The following is a 27,502-nucleotide window of genomic DNA, read 5'->3' as shown; positions in this document are numbered from 1 at the left end:
GGATTTGCACTTAGGTCTTCCTGACTGGTACTCACTACCTCTTACCAGTATGACCTGGCCCCCTAAATAGCTAACATTAGTTTATCCCATGTTAGTTGAAGCACAGTGTCCAGGACTAGAAAGTGATGGGTCCTGCTAGATGCTACCCTTGTCAGAGCCCATCTGGATTGTTGTTTTCAGTTCTGGGTGCAAATTTCAGGACTCAAAAACCCTGGCCCTATGAACCTGGGCATAAATAACCCTAGAAGGCTCTAAGGTTAGCCTATTCATCCAATAGGGTGTCTAACATTGACAAACTAGAGAGCATGCAAAGAAAGCCAACCAATATGGCAAGAGGATTGCAAACCAGGCCATGTGAGGATTAGCTACAGGAAGCCAAGATAGTTATTCTGAAGAAGAGACTTGGGAACACAGACTAGCTGGGATTGTGTCTTTCAGGGCTGCCACATAGATAGAACGCTAGGCCATGAGTCAGGAAGACTGGAGTACAATTCTGACCCCAAACACTAGCTGTGCAACCTTGGGCAAGTCACTTAACTTTACCTCAGTTTCCTCAACTGTAAAATGAAGATAATAGTAACGCTCACCTCCCAGGGTTGTGGTAAAGACCAAATGATAATAATTGTAAAGTCCTTTAAAGGCACAGTGCTTGGAAGGTAACAGGCACTTAATAAATGCTCATTTGCTTCCTCCCTCAGAAGCCAGAACTAGGAACAGTGGGGTGTAAGGTACAGAAAGACAGATTTTGTCTCAGTGTAAAGGAAAGCTTCCAACAGAACTATAGTGGAATGGGTGACCTAGGGAGGATCTCTCCCGCTAACAGAAATAAGCAACTCCTATAGAAAAGACCAGGTTGATTAGACGTCTTCTAAGATCCCTTTTCAACAGATTCTGAGGATTATGTAAATAATTAATAATAATGATAAAATAACAAAACAAAAATAGCTAACTTTTAACATAGTGCTTACTGTGTGCTAGGCACTAAGCACGTCACAATTTTTATCTCCCTCTAAGCTCAAAGGCAGAAGGTGAAGACAAGAGACATGGCCCCTTGAGGGCCCTGCTTGGACTATGGTTCTCAGGCTACCTACCCCGCCCCCCAAGCTTCCTATAGAATATTCTGATTTAGACCTCCTGAAAGTGAAGCATTGGTGTTCCTTTTGCAGTCTGTTCCTCCCCAAGAACAGTGAGCGCGAATAATGAATGCCTTTCTTTCCAGGGAAGCCCTTTATAACCTTCCTAGGAAGGAGAAAGACATTGCTGATAATGTTTTAGAGACTCTAGCTATATATAGTTCATGAGAGCTAAACTGAGTGTGGTGAACAGCTATTCTCCCTCTTCCCTGAGGAAAAAACAAGAAACAGGCTTAATCTGCAGACAAAAGCAGAATTGTCTTTTCTTCAGTTATGTGACAGTGACTGTGCCCAAGAGAAGCAATGGAACCTTTGTGAATCTATTTATCAGTGATCCCTAAACTTTTTTGATTACATAACTCTTCAGTTAAAAAAAAAAGTCTTTGAATGCATACCCTCAATATACGTATATTTATTTATAAATTATATACATGTCTTACTATACCAATGTAGTTTATACATTATGAAACATATACAAAAATAGAAATTTAAAAGAATGAAACTGAGGTGAAATAATATTTTAAATAATTTTTATTTGTTAATGGTGCAGGCAGCCTACTAGAAGTCTTATTAATATTTTAATGAAAGCAATGTGATTGAATCCATACCATTACTATTGCAAATTTGGGGTTAATCTTTTTGTCTTACAGCAACTCAAAGACCTGATTCTAAGTTCAGTTTATTTCACTACTTGGTTTTAGTGACATAAAGGAAAAAAGATCTCTCACAAAGATTTATAGATCTTAGTGGAAGAAGGATGTCATTGACTGCACTTCTTAGATCATGATACTCATTCTTCAACTCTATCCACCTTATACAAAGTTTTTTGTTGAAATTCAGCTAGCAAATGTCCACCTTCCCTGATGTTAATCAGGCATATTTGCAAACTGATAGGTGTCATATGTATAGATTTTTGACAAATACTTATACTTCATATAAATGTAATATTTATACTTAAATTTGAAATACTTATTCCGAGCTCTCCATTTGAAAAATTTTCAAACAGCTCAAAAAATTCAGTTCATTACATTGAGTGTGCAGATATAAGTGTTTGCATGGATAGAATATTTACCCTATTTTCAGTAACAAAACTAAATTTTTATATAACCCTGTTTCCATCCAAGCCTAAGGTGGGTTTTCTGAGGGTACCCTGAATAAGCTGCACTGCCTACCTGTACAGAGATGGCATTCCTGACTAAGAGAATGCCAGTCTGCATGAGTGGAGAAGGTACTTTGGTCAGTTCTTTGGAGATGCATTTTAAGAGAGGACCTTGAGGGAGGTGGGCACAAAGACTAAGGCTGAGGCCCAGGGCTCTACTTCTCCCCTTCTTCTCTAAATGGATTCCTTCCCAATACATTCTCTCCTGTCTGCTTTTGGGCACTAGAATCTTTCGGGGTTCTGAGCTAGCTCCTGGTTTTATGCAGGTCCTAGAAAGTATGACTAGGTCTCTGGGCCAGTCCAAAGAGACTTCCTGTCCCACCTAGGGAGGGATCCAGGCCTTGTTCCCTTCTACCTCACAATCACCTGACACATTTATCAAAGCTTAGTGTCTTGACAGTTACTCTAAATTGATTTATTCAGTTAACCCCACTTTATATCTAAATGTCTTGCTAATTATGATGCCTTCATACTATCATTAGCTAATATCACAAGGCACAAAGTATATTTAAGGTGAGATTTGTCATTAACAATAGTAATTAATAGATATTCACATAATCTACTTGTGCTACACACATACTCCCTATTTACACACACACACACACACACACACACACACACCTGGGACAGATAGTATAAACGGATAGTGAGTTGGGCTCAGAGTTAAACAAAAAGACAATGGGCTGAATTACCTTCAGAGAATTGTGACCCCAATTTTTTTTCTTTTGGAGGGGGAAAGGCAGGGCAAATTGGGGTTAAGTGACTTGCCCAAGGTCACACAGCTAGTAAGTGTGTCAAGTGTCTGAGGCCAGATTTGAACTCAGGTCCTCCTGACTCCAGGGTCAGTGCTCTACTCACTGAGCCACCTCACTGCCCCAGTGTGACTCCAATTTTAATGGCCATTAATGATCATTTTAAGGACCCTCAAACTTTTCCTAGAAGCAAAGGCCTTTCTTTTTAACACCAGTGTCCTACTGGCATTGTTATATGACCACAAAACATAAACATAGCAATCTCTCAAGACTTCAAAGCAGAAGGCAACAGTTAGTGGGTATGAACCAGTTGTGATATATAACAAATAAGAAACTTTGAAGAACAGGAGTCAAGTATGTCATTAGGGAAATGTATGATCAAAAATAAGATGGATGGGTCACACAGTAAGAATATGGAATGATAGGAAGCTAGCTCAAGCGCTCCACTAATATCCTTGTAATGTCAGGAGAATGTGAAGGTGCCTAACACATTCAGTGAGCCCTCTGTGATGAACTTTTGAGAGGACATGGATACGATACCCACTGGGTGACCAGATGGATTACAACCTGAATCATTGGAAGGAACATCCAGATGAAGGAGGTCACAGATTCACTTAAGTATTTGAATTTTCTCTAAAAATCTGAAAATTAAGAAACTTATTTGACCAAGCTATTTACTGTTTTTTTCTCAGTGGTTAGAATGAGACTCTAATGGGAATTCTTCAGAATCTGCTAATCAAGCCAATGCAATTTGTATATGATATACATTTCCTGTCAATGAGCTCCAGGGACAAATGAATCCAAACAATGTCAGTCAGAAGAGGAAAAGAAAATTATTTCTGCTGTTTCTCAAAATTCCAGGCTCAAACGTATAGATGGCTCTAATCACAACATGCTGATGAGAACCAGTAAATATTCAGACTGATTGAGGAAAAGGCAATTTATATATCTTACTTGATTTATTCAAATTATTCAATAAAGTGCCTATATCTTATTTTTCATAATAACTTAAGGAGTAAAATTAAGGTAGGCAGAATTACTTTAGAAGGAGCACCTATCTTAACTCTTCTCTGGCTTTCCAACTGCTACAGTTCTTTAGGCAAGACACATGAAGAGGGATTATAATCTTTTCTCACATATTCAAGTTATAACAGCATCATAATCCAAGAATAAGAGAACACCAGGGAAGACCAACATCCTCAAATATGTTTACAGCCTGAGAGTGATCGCTCTTTAAACACACACACACACACACACACACACACACACACACACACACTGCAATAAGTGAAGTTGTGACTCCCCCCCCACCAAAAAAATCCAAATGGACCAAGCTTCTCTAAAGAAATTGTTCCCCCCATTTCCATTCCATTGCCATGACAACTACTACTATATCATCACCATAGTAACCAGTTGAATAGCAGTGGTTTGAAGACGTATTCTGATTGGGCAGCCAAGATTCTAAGGCAGAATGAGCTTCAAGAAGCCCCACAGTGAGACTGTTCTGCATTCACAATGACCTTTTTCCTCCCCTGTGCTTTCTTGGTTCTCTGATGTTTGCTTTCCTAAAATCAAGTGTTATACGCAGAGTAAGAAAATCTCAGGAAGTGTTTATGATGGGCAAGGGCTCCATCCTTCTGTATGTTACAGCTGGAACTCAGACTATTTACTCCATAATTTCTCAAGGGCTTGATGATATGACTACCACACCCTCTGCCAAGCCTCAAATTTTAATTATGATGTGACCGGGTTATGGAAACTAGCACACTTTCCACACTGGAAGCCAGATGTCCAGATGTTCAACTCCATTTTCTTTAGTTTGAAGAAACCACTGATAAATAGAACCAGAGAAAAACATAGGGTAAGAGAGGGAAGAATATCATAGAATTCTCTAGAAAAGTCAGAAAACAATAGAGGAGAGAAACAGATGTTTGCACACAGGAGGCCTCCCTTAAGACTTATGTGCCTTCCTCATACACATATATTTATCCTATCAAGTAGTTCTTCAAAATCAGGCCTTTCTAAATACAGCTTCATTTTAAAATGAAACAAACAAACAAACAAAACATTGCAAGTGACTTACACACCAGATCCTTAGCGTTTTGCCAAGTACAACCAGAAACTCTACTGCAAGGTAGAAATAGGCCACAAGATGGGTGGCTACTTTGACAAACCTTGTGACTGGGCTCTCCATTGTCAAGTTGTCTGTCTTAATGTAGTTAGAGTGAGGTAAAGATTCCAAAATGTAGTACAAGGAAATATAGAGCACATGACATGGCTGAGTCAGTAGAAAGAAAGGAGGAAGAGAAAGCCAATTGCATTAAAGAAAAATACTCATGATGAAAAGGGGCAGGCAGGGAGAATGGAGGCAGGTCTGCTGAGGGTCTGAGATGGAACTGGGTGTGCTAAAACTGGCAAAAATCCGGTGGTTTTGACCTTTATTTGGGTTAAGTAGGACCAGGTATTGGAGGCAAGGAGTGGGAAGCCTGGACTTGAGGAATTAGGTGGGGAGGAACATCTGGGGAATTAACAACTAGCTGTTATTCAATCAGGGGGCTTGAGTTTCCCCGGGGCTTCTTCAGTGAAGTCTTTACACAGATGTGTTCTACAAAACAAAATAATAGTCTTGGATGCAGTTTCCCAGCCCCAGATTTCCTAGGCTTGTGTCCTTAAAACTACTTTGTATCACAAACCAAAAGAGCCAACAAGAGTCTGTTACTATGTAATGTTTTTCCCCTTCTCCTTTCTCCCCTTCCCCAGACCTAAACTCTTCCAGAAAGATAGTTCAAAATTCAACAATAAAACCTCATTCATGTCAGAAGTTGGCTAAATTGAGAATTATAAGCATTTGGTCAAGAGCTGAACTGAAGTTCATCGGCGTGATGTCAGTGGGAAATCGGTTGCTAGGCAATGGATGGTGTACAAAAGATAGTAGTCTTAAGTAACCTACTTAGGGGAATAGTCTGTTTCCAAGCCCTCTAGTAGTGCACAATTAGTTAATAATTACAAACTATTCTAAAATATACATTAAAGAAACTTGGTAAAAGTTTGCAACTATTTTCTGTTGCAGAATATACTAAAGTTGTATTTCTTTTTTTTTAATTCCATAATTCACTCTATTTAGACCAATTTATCCAAATTAATTTTAACTCTAAAGTAAACAATTACATGTTCTCTTTCTAGTATTTAGCAACCAGTTTGAGTTTTAATTTCCCAGGGGTAAAAGGGAGACTTTAAGGACACCCTTGGAATTTTCTCACTACCTTTGGATCCAATTCCCAAATCTGCTCCGGACTTTCTGAACATCTTTTAAACTTTACTGGGCCATTTTCTCTTTTGTAAGATTAATACATAGCTATTAACTAATAATAATTATGGCTATATTTGTAACATAGGTGAGTCCACCACAATCACTTGTAGACCATATGGCATGATTAACCTTCAGCCTGTTACTTTATTCATTACCATATTTATTCTCATCTTCACAAATCCAGAGATATATTTGGGTATTTCTTTATCAATTACTAAAATTACATACCTTTCTCATTAATTAATCAACTACATTGGAGCCCTCACCCCAGCTTATTAAGTATTACTTATTTACTAGGGTCTGGACCTGTGACTTCACTGGTATAGAAAGCTCCCAGGTGAGGAAACTCATTCCATAACTGTTTTTAATCAACTGGAGAAATCTCATTTTCTATTAGCCATTGTTCATATATCTCTGGAATATCAAAACCCCTAACATCTTAAGATCAAATAAACATTAAAGATAATGGCTATACAATTTATTGACAAGGAAACCAATAATAACCAAAGACATAAAATATTATTTTTAATTGTTTAAGCTTTGAGAAAGATCACATCCAGATTCACTACAAGTCTTGATTTCTTCTCACTACAAATCAGGGTTTGATTTATTGTTTTGTGAGTATTTCTCTTTAATGCAATTGGCTTTCTCTCTTTTCTTTCTACTGACTCGGTCATGCGATGTGCTCTATATTTCCTTGTGCTGCATTTTTGGAATCTTGACCTCACTCTAACTATGTTAAGACAAGACAACCTGACAATGGACATCCCAGTCACAAGGTTTGTCAAAGTAGCCACCCATCTTGTGGCCTGTTTGTACCTCCCAGTAGAGTTTCTGGTTATACTTGGCAAGATGCCAAGGATTGCCCACTGGTATATAAGTCACTTGTAATATTTTGTTAGTTAGTTTGTTTCATTTTAAAATAACGCTGCCTTAGGCCTGATTTTGATGATTTCTAGACTTAAAGTGATAAAGAAAATGTCTAAAATGCAGATTAAAGTTAAATTAAGTCTTGGATACATACATATACAGATAGATAGATAGATAGATAGATAGATAGATAGATAGATAGATAGATATAGAAAGAGAGGGAGACACACAAATACATATGCATGTATATATTTCTTTTTCCCCAAAGAGTCAGTTGTTAAACATTTACCAGCATACAACTGGCCTCAGTATACCCTCAAGTGAAATGAGCAAGTTAGACTAGAAAATCTCTTGGAAAGCTCCTTTCATTTTTAAATCCTCCATTATATCCTATGATTTCAAGTCCCATGCATTTTCTACCACACTACCTTCCTCCCTAGGCATACCAACAGGATAAAATTATTGCCGTAATAATTCATGAGAATCACTGTGCCAATAAAATGAAAGGGACTAGATCCTGGCATTCACAAGCATTTCCATAACAAAGTAGAATAGAAAAAAAGAGGATTGCACTTGAAACTGCAAATCTACTATGTACAACTTTCATTTCCTTTTAAATGTATAATAAAACTGTTGTGTAACTTTCTTCCCCCCCCCCGCCCCAAGGTGACCATTAGACACAAATGTGTGCATGTGTGTGTGTATGTAAAACCAGACTGTACATCATACTTCTATCGGTTCTTTTTCTGGATGCAGATAGCATCTTCCTTCACAGGTTCTTTATAGTTATTTTGGGTATTTATAGTAGTCAAAATGATTTGGTTGCTCAAAGTTTTTCTTCAAACAATGTTGCTCTTACCATGGACAATGTTCTCTTGCTTCTACTCGTTTCATTCTTCATTATTTCATGCCAGTCTTTACAGGTTTTTCTAAAACCATCAAACTCATCGTATTTTATAGCACAGTAGTCTTCTACTATGATCATATACAACAACTTGTTCAGCTATTCCCCAATTGATGGGCATCCCTGTGGTTTCCAGTTCTTTGCCACCACAAAGAGAGCTGATATAAATATTTTAGAACATATAAGTTCTTTTCTTTTTCTGTAATCATTTCGGGAAACAGACCTAATACTGGTATTGCCGAGTCACAGGGTAAAGGCAGTTTTATAACTCTTTGGGCATAATTCCAAATGGTAGGATTAGTTCACAGTCTCCTAACAGTTAATTAGTGTCCCAGTTTTCCCATATCCCCTCCAACATTTGTCACTTTCCAGTTCTATCATTTTAGCCAATCTGATGGGAGGAAAATGATACCTCAAGGTTGTTTTAATTTGCATTTTTCTAATCAATAATGACTTAAAGCACTTTTTCATGTGACTATAAATTGTTTTGATTTCTTCATCAGAAAACTACCTTTTCATATCCTTTGGCCATTTATCAATTGGGGAATGACTCATAATTTGACCAAGTTCTTTATATATTTGAGATATAAGACCTTTATCTGAGAAACTGTCTATAAAAATTTCCCCCATTTTCTGCTGTCCTTCTGACCTTGGCTACATTGGTTTTATTTGTACAAAACCTTTTTAATTTAATATAATTGAAATTATCCATTTCATACCTCCCGATGCTCTCCATTTCTTGTTTATTCATAAATTGTTTGCCTATCTGTCAGTCTGATAATGTTCCATGTTCTTCTGATTTTCTTATAATCATTCATAATATTCTTTCAATGGTCATTTTGGCTAGCTCAGAGCCTGTAACTAGAAATAGAATAAAAATACCTCCTGTGGGCATATTGTTTGCAAGAAGAATGAGGCCAACCCTGAGATCCCATGTATAGTCAACCATTAGTGAACATAAATAACGAATGGTTGGGTTTAAATGTCATAAATTAGTCCTGTGCACAGATTCAGAAAAATCAGCTCTCACCTATTCTGTACTTTCCATTTTTATCAAGAGGATATTTTTATAAATGGATTTCATTTAGACCCAGATAGGTTTGTTTATTTCCAGACGCTAAATCCTTTGACTAATTTGCAAGGCTGCTGTCTCTCTTTTGCTCATCTACCTGCATTGAAACTGCAATGAGTCCATTCTTTCCAGCCTACATGCTAAGTTCAATGTCTTTTTTTTATTATAAACTAAACATAAAAAAATGAACATTTAGGTGATAATAATAGCTTTTATATGGTACTTCAGGGTTTGCAAAAATACTTTAACAGTGAAATGTGTATTGTTATTATCCCTGCTTTATAGAAAAGGAATCTGAAGCTGAGAGAGATCAAGACTTGTACAGGGTCACATAAATAATTTGTATCTAAGAGAAGATTTGAACTCAGGTTTTCCTGACTCCAAGTCTAACACTGTATCCACTGAGCCACCTGGTTGCCTCAGTATACAAAGGAAAACATAGAAGCCTACAGTATAGGAAACTGAACTTATAATGGGAGAGGGAGACGTTCTACTACATAGAATGATTCAAATTTAACATGTTAATCCCAACATTGCTCCACTTATCTGAACTTCCTTCTTCTTGTTTACTATTTTAATTTATATTCTTTTCTTTCTTTCAATCTTTTTAAATGTTGCTATCACTGTCTCCCCAATCTCCTCCAACCTAGCTCCCTCTCAAAAAGAAAAATGAAGCCTTTCCCCCATAAGAAAGTAGGTTGTTCAGTTGTACAGTCATGGCCGACTCTTTGGGACCCTCTAAACCATATCACACTAATGCTGTCCCTGGGGTTTTCTTGGCAAAGATACTGGAGTGGTTTGACATTTCCTTCTCCAGTGGCTTAAAGCAAACAGAAGTTAATTGACTTGCCCAGGGTCATAGAGATAGTAAGGGTCAGAAGCTGGATTTGAACTTAGGTTTTCCTGACTCCAGGCTCAGAGCTCTACCCGTTGAGCCCCAACAAAGTATAGTGATACGAAGCAAATGAAAACATTGGCCATCCCTGGAAATGGATATCTCATTCTTTACCTCTAGTCTATCACCTTTCTGCCAAGATGTTGTTGTTGTTCAGTCATTCCAGTCATGACCAACTTTTCGTTATGCCATTTGGGGTTTTCTTGGAAGAGGTCCTAAAGTGGTTTGCCATTTCTTTCTCCAGCTCATTTTACAGATGAAGAAATTGAGACAAACAGGGTTAAGTGACTTGCCCAGGGTCACACAGCTAGGTGGATTTGAATGTGGCAAGACAAGTCTTTCTGACTCCAGGCCAGGCATTCTAACCCCTGTGCCACCTACCTGCCCCTTGCTGACTATAACTTAGCAATATCTCTCTACTCCTTCATGCTCTCCTGGATAACCACTATACCTACCAGTCTAGTCCAGAACCTCATAACCTCTTACCTGGGTTGTTGTCTACTAGTAGCCTACTGACTGATCTTCCTACCATCTTTCTTCTCTCCAAATCATCCTTCATACTTATATTCAAATCCTCATCAATAGCTAGATGTGGCTCTTGTCCGAGCATCAGCAAATGTGGTTGAAAGCCTTGGGTATCACTTCTGGTAGAGTTATACGCACGTACAAGAAATGCCACATGTCGGCTTCATCCAGCAATGTGGTTTTGAAGCATTCAGATTGAGAGTTTCGTTGGAAATAGTAAGGAGTAGTTATAGAGTTCTTGTTAACACTCAAGCTAATGTCTCCTTGAGTATTGTGCTCTCAAAATCTCTGCCTTGGTCAGAGTGGATCCTGGCAGGGAGTCTATATGTTGAGAAATATTCCCATCCTCAGAAACTTTCTGTTTCCTAGTTGAGTATACTTGTGCAAATCTAGTGAAATGGTCAGCTACCACCATGGCTTATATTCACAAAGATGAATACTTCTTCCAGGGAAAGGAAATCAAAGTAGACAAGTTCCAAATGTTTGCTAGTGCTAACATTCTCTGAATATGCAGCATTAGTAACATGTTTTCCTTTGTACACAGGGCAATGGGGAGGGAACAAGCATTTATTAGGAGCCTGCTATGTGCCAGGCACTGTGTTAAGCATTTTTCAAATACTACCTCATTTGATTCTCTCAACAGCTCTGTGAGGTAGATACCCAAAACTCCATTCTGCTCCAAACACTCTGCTGACCTCTAATCTCACATTCTCAGCTGCCTTTCAGATGTCTCAAAATGGTTGTCCAGTTGACATCTTAAACTCAAGATGTCTAAAATGAAACTCATTATCTTTCTCCTTAAAACCCTCCCCAAGTCCTCCTACCTTGCCTGTTACTATAGATGGCAAAAACACCCTCTTGGTCCCTGAGGCTCACAAAGTAGAAGTCATCTTCAACTCCTCACTTTCGCTTATCCTCCCTCCACATCCAATTTCTTGCTAAGGTCCAACAATTTCACTTCTCAAATATATCCCCATCTTTCCTCTGACACTGCCATCATTCCAATACAGGTCCTCATCACCTCATGCCTGGACTATTGCAATAGCCTGCTGGTGGGTGTACCTATCTAGTCTTTCTCTCTACTCCAATCCGTCCTCCATTCAACTACTAGAGTGATTTTCCAAAAACACAGGTCCACTCACGTCACTCCACCCCCACCTGCTCAATAACTATTTCCTATTGCCTCCAGGAGCAATTACAAAATGCTCCATTGGCATTCAAAATCCTTCATAACCTAGCCCAGACCTGTACAACTTAGCAGTAGGTAAAGGCCAAAATTTAAACAGGCTAAACTTCTTCAGGCTGCAGATAGGTTTTTAGCGGTTCAATTTCCAAGTAAAGGTATAATTAATGATTAAACTATTTTGCAAATGAACCATATTAATAAAAGGGAAATTTCAATTATTATCAATTAATTACACTTATTACTTAAGATTTTTATTTATCATGAAATCACATTAATGTTAAAAAAATTACTTTGCTAAGCAATACAAGTTTTAATACATTTTTCAAGTTTTCTTACTGTTTATAGTTAATGAGATATATTACATTTCTTGTCAGCAATCAGTTTACTGTACTCTAGAATCATGTTTGAAATCAATTTCTTTAGAAATCTGAAAACTAACCATAGTAGCCACCTCATCTTCTGAGTTTACTTTCTTGAAAAACCATTGTTCCCCACTGAGATTTTTCAACAATTTGGATACTTTAATTTGTTTTTCATTGGTGTCCAATTTGCTTAAGTCAGGATGTTTTTATTTGAAATGGTGATGAAGATTGTATTCCTTCGGAGGGCTATTACTTCTAGGCAAACAAGGCACAATATTTTGTCTCTCATGTAAGTCAACAAGTATTAAACACTCTATGTTCTGATTCGATCTTCCATTTCTTTTTATCACCTATTTTACAAAGTCACCCCCAAAAACTTTAATGTTAGAACCAAAAATTCTCCACAGCAACTACTCACATACAAAGAAATACTGAACCGAGTGACCTTGGAGAGAGCACCAGACCCTCATGTAACTTGGAGGGCAGCAGTTGAGTTGCAGTTGAGGAAACTGACATAAGCAGAAATTAAGTGAGTTGCCCCAGGTCACATAGCTAGTCGGTATCTGAGATCAGATATGAACTCAGGTCTTCCTAACTCCAGAGTCAGTACTCTATCAGTAGATACCACCACTCAGCTGTCACTTCTTTTTTCTTAATTTAATATTTTTTTTTAGTTTTCAACATTCATTTTTATAAGATTTTGAGTTTCACATTTTTTTCTCCCTTCCTCCCCAATCCCCTTGACAACATGGCATACAATCTGATATAGTTAGCTATCACTACTTAATGATATTTGCCACCACCTTGGGCTAACAAAATCTATTTTTCTACTCATACATACAAAGTTATTTAAAGCTTTCAAGGCCATAAAGCAATATATACTGGGTAGCACCATGTACTTCCTGATACCGTGTATCAGCTAGGTGACTGTCCAGACTGACACTCCACTGCTCTGTTCCAACTTCTACCATTGTCTTGATTTGAACTCACGTCCTTTAGCACCACTACTTTGCTCCATGGCTTGCGTCATAGCCCTTGGTCATTCATCAGCCATTTATTCCTTTTTCATGCCTTTTAAAATTTTTTTATTAATTTATTTTAAACTTAAATACACAATAAGAAAAGAAAAAGAAATATATTACAAGCTTAAACACTAGAACTTAAATACAAAATAAGAGGGGAAAAAAGCATTGCTATGTGCACAGCAGAATGTAAGAGAGGATTCAAAATATACAGCAATAAATTTCCATTTCAAGAAAGCCTATGTAATAAATACTACACATTGTATTCAGAGATCTTTGTTTCCTTATGAGTTTTCTTTTGTTTTCTGCTGTGTACTTTTTACTTTGTTCCTTTTTCCCCCTTACCCCCCCCAAAAAGGTTATAATTAAGCATGAATGTGTGTGTACATACACACACATACATACACACATATACATACATATATACACATACATGCATATACTTACACATACACATACTTAGATATCTATGATCATTCTCATATATAGACATATACATTCACATGCACCTATGTAAGACTGTACTATACTCATTTGTCCTCTGCTTCTCTGAGAGTGGATAAACTCTTCCTTCATAAGTCCAAGTCTTTCCATGTTTTTCTCTTTTGATTAACTTTGTTTGAGATCATGATTACTACCCCTGCTTTTTTCTCTAATAAATTCTACTCCTGGTCTTTATTTTATGTTTGTGCATATCTCTTATTTCCTATCCCTCCTGACTCCTCTACTTTACTTCTACCTGCTACCTTGCCCTCCTATTACTTAACCCACCCCACTCCCTCCAAGGATCCCTCCCCTGTCCTCTCTGCCCACTTACTCTTTATCTTCTTGTTTCTATCTGAATTTAGAAGACTTTTCTAGCCTTAAAAATAAATGTTATTCCCTCTTTATCCCATTAATTAATAGATACCCTTTTATATGTCCCTTATCCTATTCCTTCACCCTCTTATTTCTTTATAATTCTATAAGACTTTTATTCCCTTCTAAATGTATATATTGTTCTCTCTTTAACCCAGATGTAATATAAGTAGGGTTCCCTATAAAACTTCCCTCCCTTATCCTCTCCCCACTCCCTATCCCCTTGGCATTTTTTTTCTTTTCTGAATTTAGAAGACTATACCCTTCTAGATATAGATGTAGTGTTCCCTTTTTAACCTATTCTTGCTAAGAATAGGGTTCCAAAACTACAAGCCCTCCTCCCCCATCTAATTCCTCTGGGTCAATTCTTCCTCTCACACCTAATTTGTATAATTACTCTTTTTACCTTTTCCTAAATGATTTTACTTTTTAGAATTGTTAGAAATACACTTGACACTGAAATTCCGGTATCAAGGGCAATTTATTATTATTGAAGAATCCAAAGGAATTGGTAAATGTTCCCAGCCAGGAGTGGACTCCACCCTTCTTTAGGAAGAGGGAGTGCTACTTACAAAAATGAGATCAGCTTTATAGTGTTAGACTGACACAGAATGATGCAACTATCAACTCAATATCTCCCCTCGGAGAGTGGATTGGTCTGCTCCCCTCTGATCTTCCCTATACGCCCCCTACATGCAACAACTTGGTATGTTCCCCCCTCCTCAACATAGTCCCATGTTCAAAAATGGCGGAAAACTCCTCCCTGTGGGTGTATGAGGTAATATTCAATTAGTCAATTAAGCATTCATGGTAGCCATTTGACCCAGTTTTCTCTTCAACCCTGACTGTTATCTGGCCAGTTTAGACCAGTTTTGCCTATATCCTGAATCTGTTGTTTCTGCAAAACCACAAGCTATCCTCTCACTGGCTGGGTCCATCTACCTTAGTTAATTTTTATTCCCTTCTTTGTTCAAGCTGACACTTCATCAATTATTCTGTGGAACTTAATTACCTCTTCTATGGAAACCTAACTTTCCCTAACTTTTACAAATCTCTCACAGAATCACCAGGTCTACCCCAATCTTTCTTTCGAACTACCTAATTAGTAATAACAATCTTGGACATATGTTTTACATTTCCTCATATAAAAATTAAACAGTCTGTCCTCATTGAATCCCTTGTAATTAGTTTTTGATGTGTACCTTATATTTTTCTTGGATCTTGTATGACAAATTTTCTATTAAGTTCAAGGTTTTTTGCATGAAATCCTGAAAGTCTGGCAATTCACTGAATGTCCTTTTCATTCAGCATTATGCTTAACTTTTCTAGGTATGATATTTTCAGCCACAACCTCAGTTCCATTGCTCTTCAACATATAATGTTCCAAGACCTGCAGTCTTTTTGTGTTGCTGCTGCTAGGTCTTGTGTGATTCTAATTGTGGCTCCACCATATTTGAATTGTTTTTTTCTTGTTGTTTGTAATATTTTCTCCTTGAACTGGTGATTTCAGAATTTGGCTATATTCCTATAGGTTTTCCTCATAGGAATATAGTAGAAATCTGTGGGTTTTTTCTATTTCTATTTTCCACTCTTGTTCTAACACTTCAGAACAATTTTCTTTAATTATTTCTCATATCATTGTATCAAGATTCTTTTTTTCATCATACCTCTCAAATAGCTCAGTAATTTTTATGTTTTATCTTCTTGATCTGTCCTCTAGATCAGTTGTTTTTCTTATGAGATGTTTCACATTCTGTTCTATTTTTTCATTCTTTACATTTTTATTATTTCTTGGCCCTTGCCCAATTCTAATTTTCAAGGAGTCATTTTCTTCCTTAAGATTCTAGATCTCCCTTTTCTACTTGGTTGACTTTCTTTTCATAATCTTCTTATTTTTCTTGGACTGTTCTTATTTTTTTTAATTTTTCTTCAATCTCTCTCATTTGATTTTTAAAGTCTTTTTAAAGTTCTTCTGTGAATTCTTTTCAGGCAGGTGACCATTTGATGATACTCTTTGGGATAGGAGAGACTTTTTTTGCTTCAGTATCCTCCTCTGAAGACGAACCCTGGTCTTCTCTATTTCTATAGTAACTTTCTATAGTTGGGTTTTTTCTCCTTTGCCTGCTCATTTTTTTTTATTTGTAGCAACTTATTATTGTAATCACCTCTTATCCTGGGGGATGGGGGGTGGGGGATGGTGCCTCTGGTCTCAGATCCTCTTTCAGTTCTCCCCTCTGGCCTAGAACAAAAGCAAGAACTCCACCCTCCTGTAAGTGCCCACAGTCAGCGGCATCCCTAACCCACTGCTTCTGCACTCACCCGGACTGTGCTGGTTCCTTCTCTCCCAGAGTCAAGTCTCCACAGCACAGCTGAACCTGACATTCCTTATCAGCAGAGGTTCCCTCAATCTTCCCCTGCTCAAATGCCCAACTTCCCACACTGTCCAGAAGGTGAAAATTCCTGTGGCTGGGGCCAAGGCTACCTTGCAACCCAGTTAGTCCCAGGGCTGGTTGCTTGCTGTTTCAGCAGAACTAGCCTAGAGGTGTTTACACTTCACAGGTACCAAACCTCTCCTGGGATTTTCCTTCAGATCTTCTCCAGTTGTTCCAGGAGGACTGCTGTTCTGCCTCAACTCTTTTTTTCTTTTTATCGAATTTGCCCTGAGGTGCTATTTTGTCTTGTCAGTGGGGGAAATCTGGAGAGCTTGAAATTTTCTGACCTCCTCCACCATCTTCCCAGAATCCTCTGAGCCGTTTATTCTTGCCAGTGACAGCCAAGGAAAAGAAGATTTGGTGCAATGATGACATACTTTCTGGTAGAAGTCCCAAATCCTTTACTACACTTCCACTCGCTTATAACCCAGTTCCTTCATTGTCCCATATCACCCTCCTCCTTCCTTAGGCATCCCAGGAGCTTCTGTGTCACCTGACCTTGACAAAACAGCATCCACCTTCACATTCATCTCACCTGACTGGTGGCATATGCTAGATTCAGAGTTGGCTAGTACTGCTACCTATCTCTAGCAAGAGGCATCCATCTTGGCACCAGTCAAACTATAAATCAATAAAATGCTGTCAATTCACACAATTTCTCTCCATACACACAATCTCTGAACTTTTCAGTGACAGCACACTTCAAAGCCAAGTGCTTCCAAGTTTACATATAAGGTAGCAAGTCATGCTCTCGCTAAGTCCTTGACTGGAAAATTCAGTAGGTATTCTGATATTCTCTTAGTACAGGACTTCTCCCAAATCCTCTAGACTAGCATATGTATGCAGAACAAAAGGCTTGCTTGGGTCTATATAGGGCAACAATGGTGCATGTGAGAAGCAATTACCAAATCTCTGAAATCTTACTCACATCTGTCTGACCATCAATTCCCAGGTGACTTTGTAGGTTTTTAAGTGAGTCAGCCTTTCTTACCCTTTGGTTTCTAATTCCCTCCCATAATATATGCATAAGTGAGGTCATTCAGTGGGTTAGCAATAATAAATGTTCTTAACAAATTTAGACATATGAGCCACGTGGCACTGGCAAGTGAGGCCTCTAGCTTGACAGACTTGTCTTCACTTGTGCTGTGAGAAACTAGACACCCTCCCTTCCCTTCACATGGATAAATCTCCTTTGGGAGCTCATTTCCTTCTAGGGCATGGCTTGATTTTCCCAACAAATCACCAACTCCCTTCCAGTAGATGCTTTTTAAATCCAATGTGAAAAAAAAATTACTGCCACTTTGCTTATTCAGTCACACCTGCAGCTACTAGCTTGATTTACCAAGTATTTTAATTCTCTGTCTGTCTCTGTTGGTCTCTGTCTCTATCTCTGTCTCTCTGTCTTTTTCTGTCTGTCTGTCTGTCTGTCCATCTCTCTCTCTCTCTCTCTCTCTCTCTCTCTCTCTCTCTCTCTCTCTCATAAAATCTCATCTCTCTTAATACTTGGCTTCTAAACCCCTAGCCATTGGTAGTTCTACCCTGAATTTACAAACTCTCCGTAATTTAGATCTCTTCCTCTTTGGGTTTCTTTCCAGTCTCTCCACCTTCATTCAAGTAAGCATAATTGTCACAGATACATACACCTAGCTATCTGGTCTATAGTACAGTGTCACATGCATAACAATATTGTTAAAAACTAAAAATACTACTAAAGAGATAACGGTTCTAAAGGGACCAGTTGATCTATTAGCAACCACAGGGACAACATGACTCCCCTTCTTCCCAATCTCTGTTGTGAAGATGGATAAAAGCTGGACCTAGATCAAAGAAGATGAAAGATGAGTGGATTTCCAGCATCCTACAGGGGAAACTTCAAGCTACTCTTGCCAACAGATATTGTTTCTTTATGCCCAGTGGATGCCCACAGATGAGACTGCCTGATCTCTGCATTACATTGTCCCCAACTTCTAGGGGCCTCTCCCCAATCCTGGTCACGAGGTCCACTTCTACTAGGTCTAGAGCTCAACTCACACTAAAAAAGTTCAGCATGCAGGACCCTCATCCCCACCATTCTCCACTATCCTCCAGGTCTAAATCCTCTCTTACTCCCGGAGGTAGAAGAAATTTTGTCATTCTTTCAGAACCAGTGAGACCAGAAAGCATCAAAACAGAAAATGCTGATGCTCTCCAGTTATCTGACTTCTGATCCTTGATGATCCTTGTGTGGAGGGGATGTGTAATATGGGGGAAGGTTAGTGGGGAGGGAGAAGAAGATTAATGAAGACCTCTAAAGTCACTTTTAGCTTTAAACCTATGATTGAATGAATGACAATGGATAAAAAAAAGAATTTTTTAAGCTCCTAGAGAATAGGCATTGTTTCATTCTTTGTACTTTAATCTCCAGCACAGAGCCTGGCACATAGTAGGCAGTTAATAAATGTTTGTTAATTGATAGATTCATTATTAAGCACTATATATCGGGCTTTGCACTAGACACTGGAGTTACAAATAGAAAAGTGAAATAAATAGTCCCTGGCTTCAAGGAGCTTACATTCTGATGGAGGAGAATAAAAGAAAGGGGACTGATTATCAGAAAAGAGTATTTGGCCTGAGGACCCAAAGGCAGGGTGATAAGTTGAGCCATAAGCTGTGATTGTAGTGCTCTTTCCAGAAATAATTGATTTGAACACTTTTTTTCTAGAGCAAAGAGGTGGAAGGAAGTAGGAGAATGGCTGACTACATAATGCTCAGAGTGGATAGTTGGGATGATGGGAAACATGGTTTGAGGCCTGATAGAGTGGGTTAGATGACTTTGAAATCTCTAACTTGACAAGTCTGTACCACTGAACCCTGGGTAAGAATTGCAAAGCTGAATGGATTTACTCCCCCAGGAAAGTTCTCAGAAGGTCTGGTTTTAGGGTTCCGGTAAAAGATGTGGAGATGGGGGTGGGGACAGGGCCTGGGCAGATGGCAAGATGCCTGGGGTGAATGGATGGATAGATAGATGGGATAAACAAATATTTATTAAATGTACACTGTTTATGAAACACTTGTGTTAGGCCACCTAGGTGCTATGAAGCAGGCGGAATACAAAGATATATAAAAATACTATCCTTATCCTAAAGTAACTTAGAAATCCCAATTCAACAAATATGAATTTGGTGCTTACTACATGCATCTGTTAGCATCGGATGATACAATGATGCTGGATTTGAAGACTTGGAAGGACAACGTCTTTAGTCATTCCTGACATCCCCAAACTTGGTAAAATAAGACCCAGGATTTAGTTTTCTACTTAATAGCTGTGTGACCTTAAGCAGAATGCCTTTTCCTTTTGGGTCTCAATCAGCTTCTTCATCTTTATAATAAAAAGTTTCAACTAAGGATTCTCTAAGTTCCCTTCTGGTACTAAACACTCCATGATTCTGTAAAATAGGGGATAGGTCTAGAGACTAGACCTGTGATTTCATGGGTATAGGAAACTCCCAGATGAAGAAACACCTTCTACCAATGCAAGCAGGCACCTTCTCTTCAACTTGCATTCTTAGAGGAAGAGTTCCTAACTCTTTTTTGTGTCATGGACTCTTTGGCAGTCTGGTGAAGCCTAGCGATAGACACCTTCTCAGGTTTTAATTCATTTAATTTAATTCAAAATTGAAAGAAATGATAAAGTTCAGTTCAAGAAAATAAACATGATTTTTTCCCCATCCAAGTTTACAGACCCCCATGAAATCTGTCCATAGGTTGAATCCCTAGATTAAAAACCCCGTCTTAGAGCAATGAGAGATGGAATAATTTGCATACCATATCATAGTCAGTATTTTTCAGAAGTGGGATTTGACCCCAAGTTTTCCTAGCTCTGATGTTTGCTCTCTAACCATTACGCCTCACTGCCTCATAAAATAAATTGTATTTTTAAGATCTTCTTAGGGAATTTAGTCTTAAAATCAGAGCATCTTTTCAGTAATAATTATACATTATATTTGTTACAGGAACCAAAGCAAGAGACTGACTCTCTTGGTGGTCAGGGACCCCAGATTAGTCCCCGCTCATGGAGGAGAAGGGAGGAACAGGACTCTGATGATATATATGTGTATTACATATATATGCATATAAATATGATACACATATATGTATGTCCATCAGTCATCTGTATGTCATCATATATATGTGTGTATATGTGTATGTATGTATGAGGTAATTGGGATCAAGTGACTTGCCTAAAGTCACACAGCTAGTAAGTATCCGACTCGAACTCAGGGCCTCCAGGGCCAATTCTCCATCCACTCTATCCACTAGGCAGTCACCTAGCAGCCCCTTCTGATGACCTATTTTTAAAAATTTATTTATTTTTAGTTTACAACACTCGGTTCCACAAGCTTGGGAGTTCCAAATTTTCTCCCCTTCCCTCCTCTCCTCCCTCCCCAAGATGGCATGCCATCTGACATAGGCTCTACATATACATTCACATTAAACATATTTTCACAGTCATTTTGCAAAGAAAAATTATAAACCAATGGAATGAAGTACGACAAAGAAAAAACAAAACAAAATAAAAAAGACAGAGCAAATAGTGTGCTTCGATATGCTTTCAGACTCCATAATTCTTTCTCTGGATAGCATTTTGAATCATGAGCCTTTTGGAGTTGCTGATGACCTATTTTTGAAGGAGAGTTTACAAAGCATCTTCATTTATGTTATCTCACTTGAGCCTCCCAACAATGGTTTGAGAGAAGGGCAGGCATGAGAAAGCCATGTTTTACAAATGAGGAAACTGAGGCTTTAGTGAAGAAGGTGATGGGAGAGCTAATTCTCAGAGACAGATTCTCCAAAGGAAGAAGACAGCTGGGAGGTGGGGGTGGGGAGGAAGGGAAGCAAGGAGCAGCTGAATATTTTATTGGTGACACAGCCTTTGTGAATGACTCTGAGTCAGGCGTATTCACAGTCACTAAAGGAGGAAAGGGCATAGAGTTTCTTGGTCAAAATTCAAAGGAAATCACTGATTTAGGTTCTGACTCATTCAGCTATTGCTATAAAACTTGCCACCACAGATTTTTACAAGCAGAGTGGCCTAAGAGACTCACCAACAAAGAACTCGATCCTAGCCTCTTTGGAACAATTCCTGAGCCAAGAGAGCTTACACTAAGCTAAGCAAAGGGTTTTCTAATTCCTGGAAATGAAGCCAAGGCTTAGAAAAGGTAAAAGCTTTGTATCCAGAGTGCTCTCTACTGGCTAACCCTATACTACTGTCCTTCGGTAGAGGAGAGGAAGAAGCACTAGGCCTGGGATCAGAAGTCCTGGGTTCCAATCTTGGCTCCATTATCCACTATGTCTATTATTAATGACTCCGGCACCTAACCTCTCAGAGAATCAATCAGCAAGCCGTTCTGAAAAACTAACCTAGAATTAAGCCTTTGTGCTCGGTGCTGGGGATACAAACCAATGAAACAGTCTTTACTTGTAAGGGGTTTATACACAAATGAGGGAAGCAGCAAGAACACATAATAGGTATGTGCAGAATAACTATAAAGATATAATACATGACTATAATATGCAACATATTAATATACTATATAATATATAACTATAAATATATAGTATATACACAATATATAATACATACATAATATACAATTACATTTGTGGTATATAATTACATATTAATATATAATATATATTTTATATAATATATAGCTATAAAGATTATAGTAACTATAAAACAGATAAATGCAAAGTTTTTAAATACAAGAGTAACCATAAATAAGGCTCTGCATGTGCCCAGATCACCTAACCTAGAAGTACACACCTAGAAGAGACCAGGGACCAGCTACAGGGACTACTCTGACTTATGGGTGGGAGCATGCTATTCCCATGTGTTCCACGTGGAGGAATGCAGAGTGTCTTTTTCCAGAAGATGGTCCCTGGCCTCTCATGTGGGTGCTCCCAAGTTAGGTGATCTGGGTATACTCAAAGCCTGGTTATGCTAGGTAGTTTGGGAGAGAAAACACTATCAGTTTAGAGGATCAGAAAAGGTATAGAACGAGGTGGGGAACCTGTAGCCTTGAAGCCACATGTGACCTTCTAGGTCTTCAAGTGCAGCCTTTTGACTGAGTCCAAGTTTTACAGAACAAATCCTTTTATTAAGGGGATTTATTTTGTGAAGTTAGGATTCAGTCAAAGGGCCACATACGAGGACCTAGAGGCCTCAAGACCACAGGTTCCCTACCCCTGGTAGAGAAGGTGATGTTTGACCTACGTCTTGAAGGAAAAAAGTATTTCTATGAGGTAGGGATGAGCAGAGAGTTCATGAAAGAATGGAGGATGGGCAGGGCAAAGGCATGAAGAGAGGAAATGGAGGTCAGCAACAGAGAGAAGGCCAATCTGGCTGGGTCACATACTTCTGGGGGAGAGGGAGAATAACATTCAGTGAATCTGGAAAAATAGATTGAAGCCAGATCGCGTAGAGTTTCAAAGGCTAAACAGAGGAATCGATGTTTATCCTAAAGGTAACAGGGAGACACTGGTGTTGTTGAGGAGGAGAGTGGCATGGTCAGATCTGCACTTAAAGAAAATCTCCGGTAGCACTGTGCGGGATGAACTGGATGAGGAGGAATTTGGGGCAGGTAGATTAACCAGGAGGCTGTTGCCACAAACTAAGTGGCAGATGATGAGGGGTCAAAGGTGAGAGATGTTATAGAGCTAGAAGTGGCCTCAACTTCTTTATCTATAAAATGGAAATAAAAAATATTTTACATGACCCATTTTGCAGGATTGTTGGTGGGGGAAAAGAACTATAAAGTTTAAGCCATTATGTGAATATGTCATTAAAATTGCCTTGTTTTCACGTTTTTGATGGAATTCAAGTAGAAATGGACCAAGGATAAGGTCATCATTCTTCTATTTTCTTGTATGGGTGTATGGGTGCTCTGTAGACTATTGCACAGGCAGATAATATGGCTGCTTTTTGTAATCAAGTAAGAATAGTTGAATGAAAGCTCTTCTTCTACAGACTCACTGAAAGTACCTTTGGGACAACTCCAGTAGCAGACAGGATGACAGGTATGACACACAACTCATACTGTTCCCACATGGTTTGGATTTCTTTTGCAGGGTCTCTGTAATTTTGAAAACTTTTCATCTATAGAATGTTTTATTTTATTCCACAGAGATTATGAATATTCAGTATGCAGGTATCTATGAAAAATGTTGTTCTTAAAATTTCATGGTCGAGGTTATGTCTGAATTTGGAGAGTGAAGGGTGCCCTTCCCCTGTTACTCCCTAGCCATGAGCTGTGAGGATATGGTCAACTCTGTTTTGTTTATGTTTGTTCTTTCCTTAGGTGAAGAAGATGGAACTCTTCAGGAAGCAACATTGGGATATTTGAAAGGTCCAAATGTCCTAGGAGGCCTTCAAGGCCAGTCCTCCGGAGAAATGATGTCTAACTCAAACAAAAACAGAGCCACCAAACCACACATAAATATCTCTGGCCACCCATATATTGACCTGGAAAACCACAACTTAACATTATCTATGTCTCATTGTGTTTTTATTTATTTTGTTAAACATTTTCCAATTACTTATTATTCTGGTTCCGGGGTATTTGATAGCAGAGTAGCAGTAGCTGATGGCAAAGAAGGAAGTACCTTCAATGGATGTGGATAGTCAGTCATCCAAGGCTGGCGGCAGCTTCAAGGAGCATGATCCCTTGCACTGGAGAAAAATGTTGACTGAGGATTCAATAGAGTCACAGAACCTCAGAGCCCATCTGGGCTGCCCATCCATCACAGAGCTCCATCTAAGAAGAATCTGGTGAGGGCTCCATGAAGGGAGGAAAAGGATTCCCAGTGCCAGGATTCAAGAGGCATCCGTTGCCCCCTGTGTGTGCTTCAACTGTGTGTGTGTGTGTGTGTGTGTGTGTGTGTGTGTGTGTGTGTGTGTGTTTCAATTGCCTTTTGAACTGCCTTCAGTACCCATTTGTCAGGGGCAGCTTGGTTGCACCATAGTGGATAGAGCACCCAGCCTGGAGTCAGGAAGATTCACATCCAGCATCAGACACTTCCTAGCTGTGTGACCCTGGACAAGTCACTTAACCCTGCTTGCCTCAGTTTCCTCATCTGTAAAATGAGCTGGAGAAGGAAATAGCAAATCAGTCTGGTATATTTGCCAAGAAAACCCCAACTGGGGTCATGGAAAGCTAGAAACGACTGAAAAACAACTGAACAACGACTGGTACCTATTGTTAGTTGACATTGTCTAGTACCCCAGTTCCATTTAACCAATTCGCATCAATTAACTTTTACAAAGGGATATTTAATTTGAAGAAATAGCAAGCATAAAAGTACAGGCATACCCCCCTTTATTGTGCTTTGCTGTGTTGTACTTCAAAGATATTGTGTTCTTTATAAATTGAAGAGTTTGGGGCCACCTGTGTTGAGCAAGTCTATCGATGCCATTTTTCCAGTAACGTGCTCACATCGTGTCTCTGTGTAATATTTTGGTAATTCTCGCAATATTTCAAACTTTATTATTATTATTATATCTGTTGTGCTGATCTGTGATCAATGATCTTTGAGGTTACTATTGTAATATTTTCTGGGCACCATGAACCTCACCCATATAAGACAGTAAACCTAATTGATAAATGTCGTATATGTTCTGACTGCTCCACAGACCCACCTCCTCTGGCTTCCCTATTCCCTGAGATACAACACTATTGAAATTAGGCCAATTAATAACCCTACAATGGCCTCAGAGTGTTCAAGTGAAAGGAAAGGTTAATCGATGAGTTAAAATTCATTGTTGCCTTATCTTAAGAAATTGCCACAGGGGCTGCTAGGTAGCAGTACAGCACCGGCCCTGCAGTCAGGACCTGAGTTCAAATCCAGCCTCACACACTTGACGCATTTACTAGCTGTGTGACCTTGGCCAAGTCACTTAACTCCAATTGCCCTGCCTTCCCTACTCAAAAAAAAAAAAAGAAATTGCCACAGCTATCCCAGCCTTCAGCAACAAGCACCCTGATCAGTCAGCAGCCATCAATATCAAGGCAAGACCCTCCACCAGCAAAAAGATTATGACTCACTGAAGCCTCAGAAAAATGGTTAGCATTTTTTAGCAAGAATGCACAATATACACAATTATACACAATAGACTATATATTTGCACAACATATACAATAAATACAATTATACACAATAGAACTTTTATATGCACTGGGAAACCAAAAAAAAAATCATGATTTACTTTATTGTAATATCTACCTTATGTGATAGTCTGCAACTGGAACCAAACCCGCAATATCTCCAAAGTATGCCTGTACAAACACTGCCTTCCAACACCTAGGGATACACCCTCCTTCATTCCACCTCAGTGTCAGGAGAGAGTGGGCTCAGACTTAACACAGTTTTTACATAGCATCGGTCCCACCAACTTTCTGTCCAAGCGCCGCCACATCCCTGCTGAACGAGCCCTTGTCTGAGATATAGCAAGCCTAGGTTGCTCCAACCCAAAGCTTGTTGGTTGTTCCTCTAGGTCTCCAGCTGGACTGGCTTGCTGCAAATCCTGACAGAGACCCCACTCTTAGACCTCCTGCTAACTGACTCTCTTGACCTTTGAAAACTCACAAACTGCTAGCCTCCAGTCTCCTTTACCTAAAACGAAAGAACAAACACCATGGCAAAGATCCAAGACCAGTATTCATGTGCCACATGTCAGCTTTAGGTGGCAGGGCCCAAAGCTTCTTCCACTAGATGCTGCCCAGGGATTCCAGCAGAAGTCAGCTAAAGGTTCTGACCTACCACCTCACCCCTATCAGATTGGCTAATATGACAAAAAAGGAAAATGATAAATGTTGTAGAGGATGGGGGAAAATTGGGACACTGATGCACTGTTGGTGAAGTTGTGAACTAATCCAGCCATCCTGGAGAGCAATTTGGAACTATGACCAAAGGGCAGCCAAACTGTGCATACCCTTTGTTTTGGCAATACCACTACTAGGTCTGTATCCCAAAGAGAGCGTAAAAAAGGGAAAAAGGACTCACATGTGCAAAAACATTTATAAAGGTTCTGACTTTTTGAACAGATGCCTTGAAAGTACCACTAGTTCCAGTTATACAGCCAATAGATCATACCCACTCAAAATGAGAATCCTCCTCACATGGTTCACAGACTGAGGCAAGTGACAGAATGTCTACACCTGCTCTAAAGCGTACAAGCGATTCCACCAGCTGAGCACTGTGCACATGCTCATAAGGACTAGGCTCATTGGCTAGTCCCCCATTACATAAGCATTGGTGGTAGGGTTCAAAACCAAGTTTCTTTGAACTCTAAGGAAAGAATTCTTTCTGCTACTCCATATGTTGTCTCTCAAAGTATGGAAGGAATAGCCAAAAGCAAAGATTTCTCCCAAAATTGATTTTCTTTCTTCCTTTCTATTTTATGTTTGTATGGTATTTGTATCCCATCCACAAAGCACTGGAACCAAGGAGAGAATAAATAAGTAAATAATATAAATAAATACATAAATGAATGAATAAATAAATAAATAAATAATTTGAATGAGGCTCCCAGGGGAAGGATAGTGACAACATATTGGTCGGCATGAAGCCATCCTGACTCTCACCTCCACCTCTAGTTATCCTCTTGAGGTAAGACTTCAGCACTGAATGTGCACACTCTTGGAGCATGTGCTAGACCCAGGGAAAAGGAAGGCACACAGAACTAGCCAGGAAATGTGGCCAGGGCAGAGCAGGAAGGGAGCAGGAGGCAGAAGAGGACCCAGAACAGGAAAGGGGGAAAGCAGCAGCTTGTGGGATCCAGTCTACTCATGAGACTCCATGAATCACTAACATTATTCCCTCAATATAAGTGAGTAAGGATTGAAACTGAGTTTCTTTAAGCACCAGAAATTTTAGGATTGCCTCTAAACTGAGGAGGATTGCTGTTTGATTTTGAGAGATTCCTGAGATGGAAGTCAATGATTCCAGCAATTGCTTTAATGAATTTGTTTTTATCTAGCTCTA

Source organism: Trichosurus vulpecula, chromosome 5, assembly GCF_011100635.1.
Source record: "Trichosurus vulpecula isolate mTriVul1 chromosome 5, mTriVul1.pri, whole genome shotgun sequence".
Classification (NCBI taxonomy): Eukaryota; Metazoa; Chordata; class Mammalia; order Diprotodontia; family Phalangeridae; genus Trichosurus; species Trichosurus vulpecula.
Note: the sequence above shows the minus strand (reverse complement) of the source record.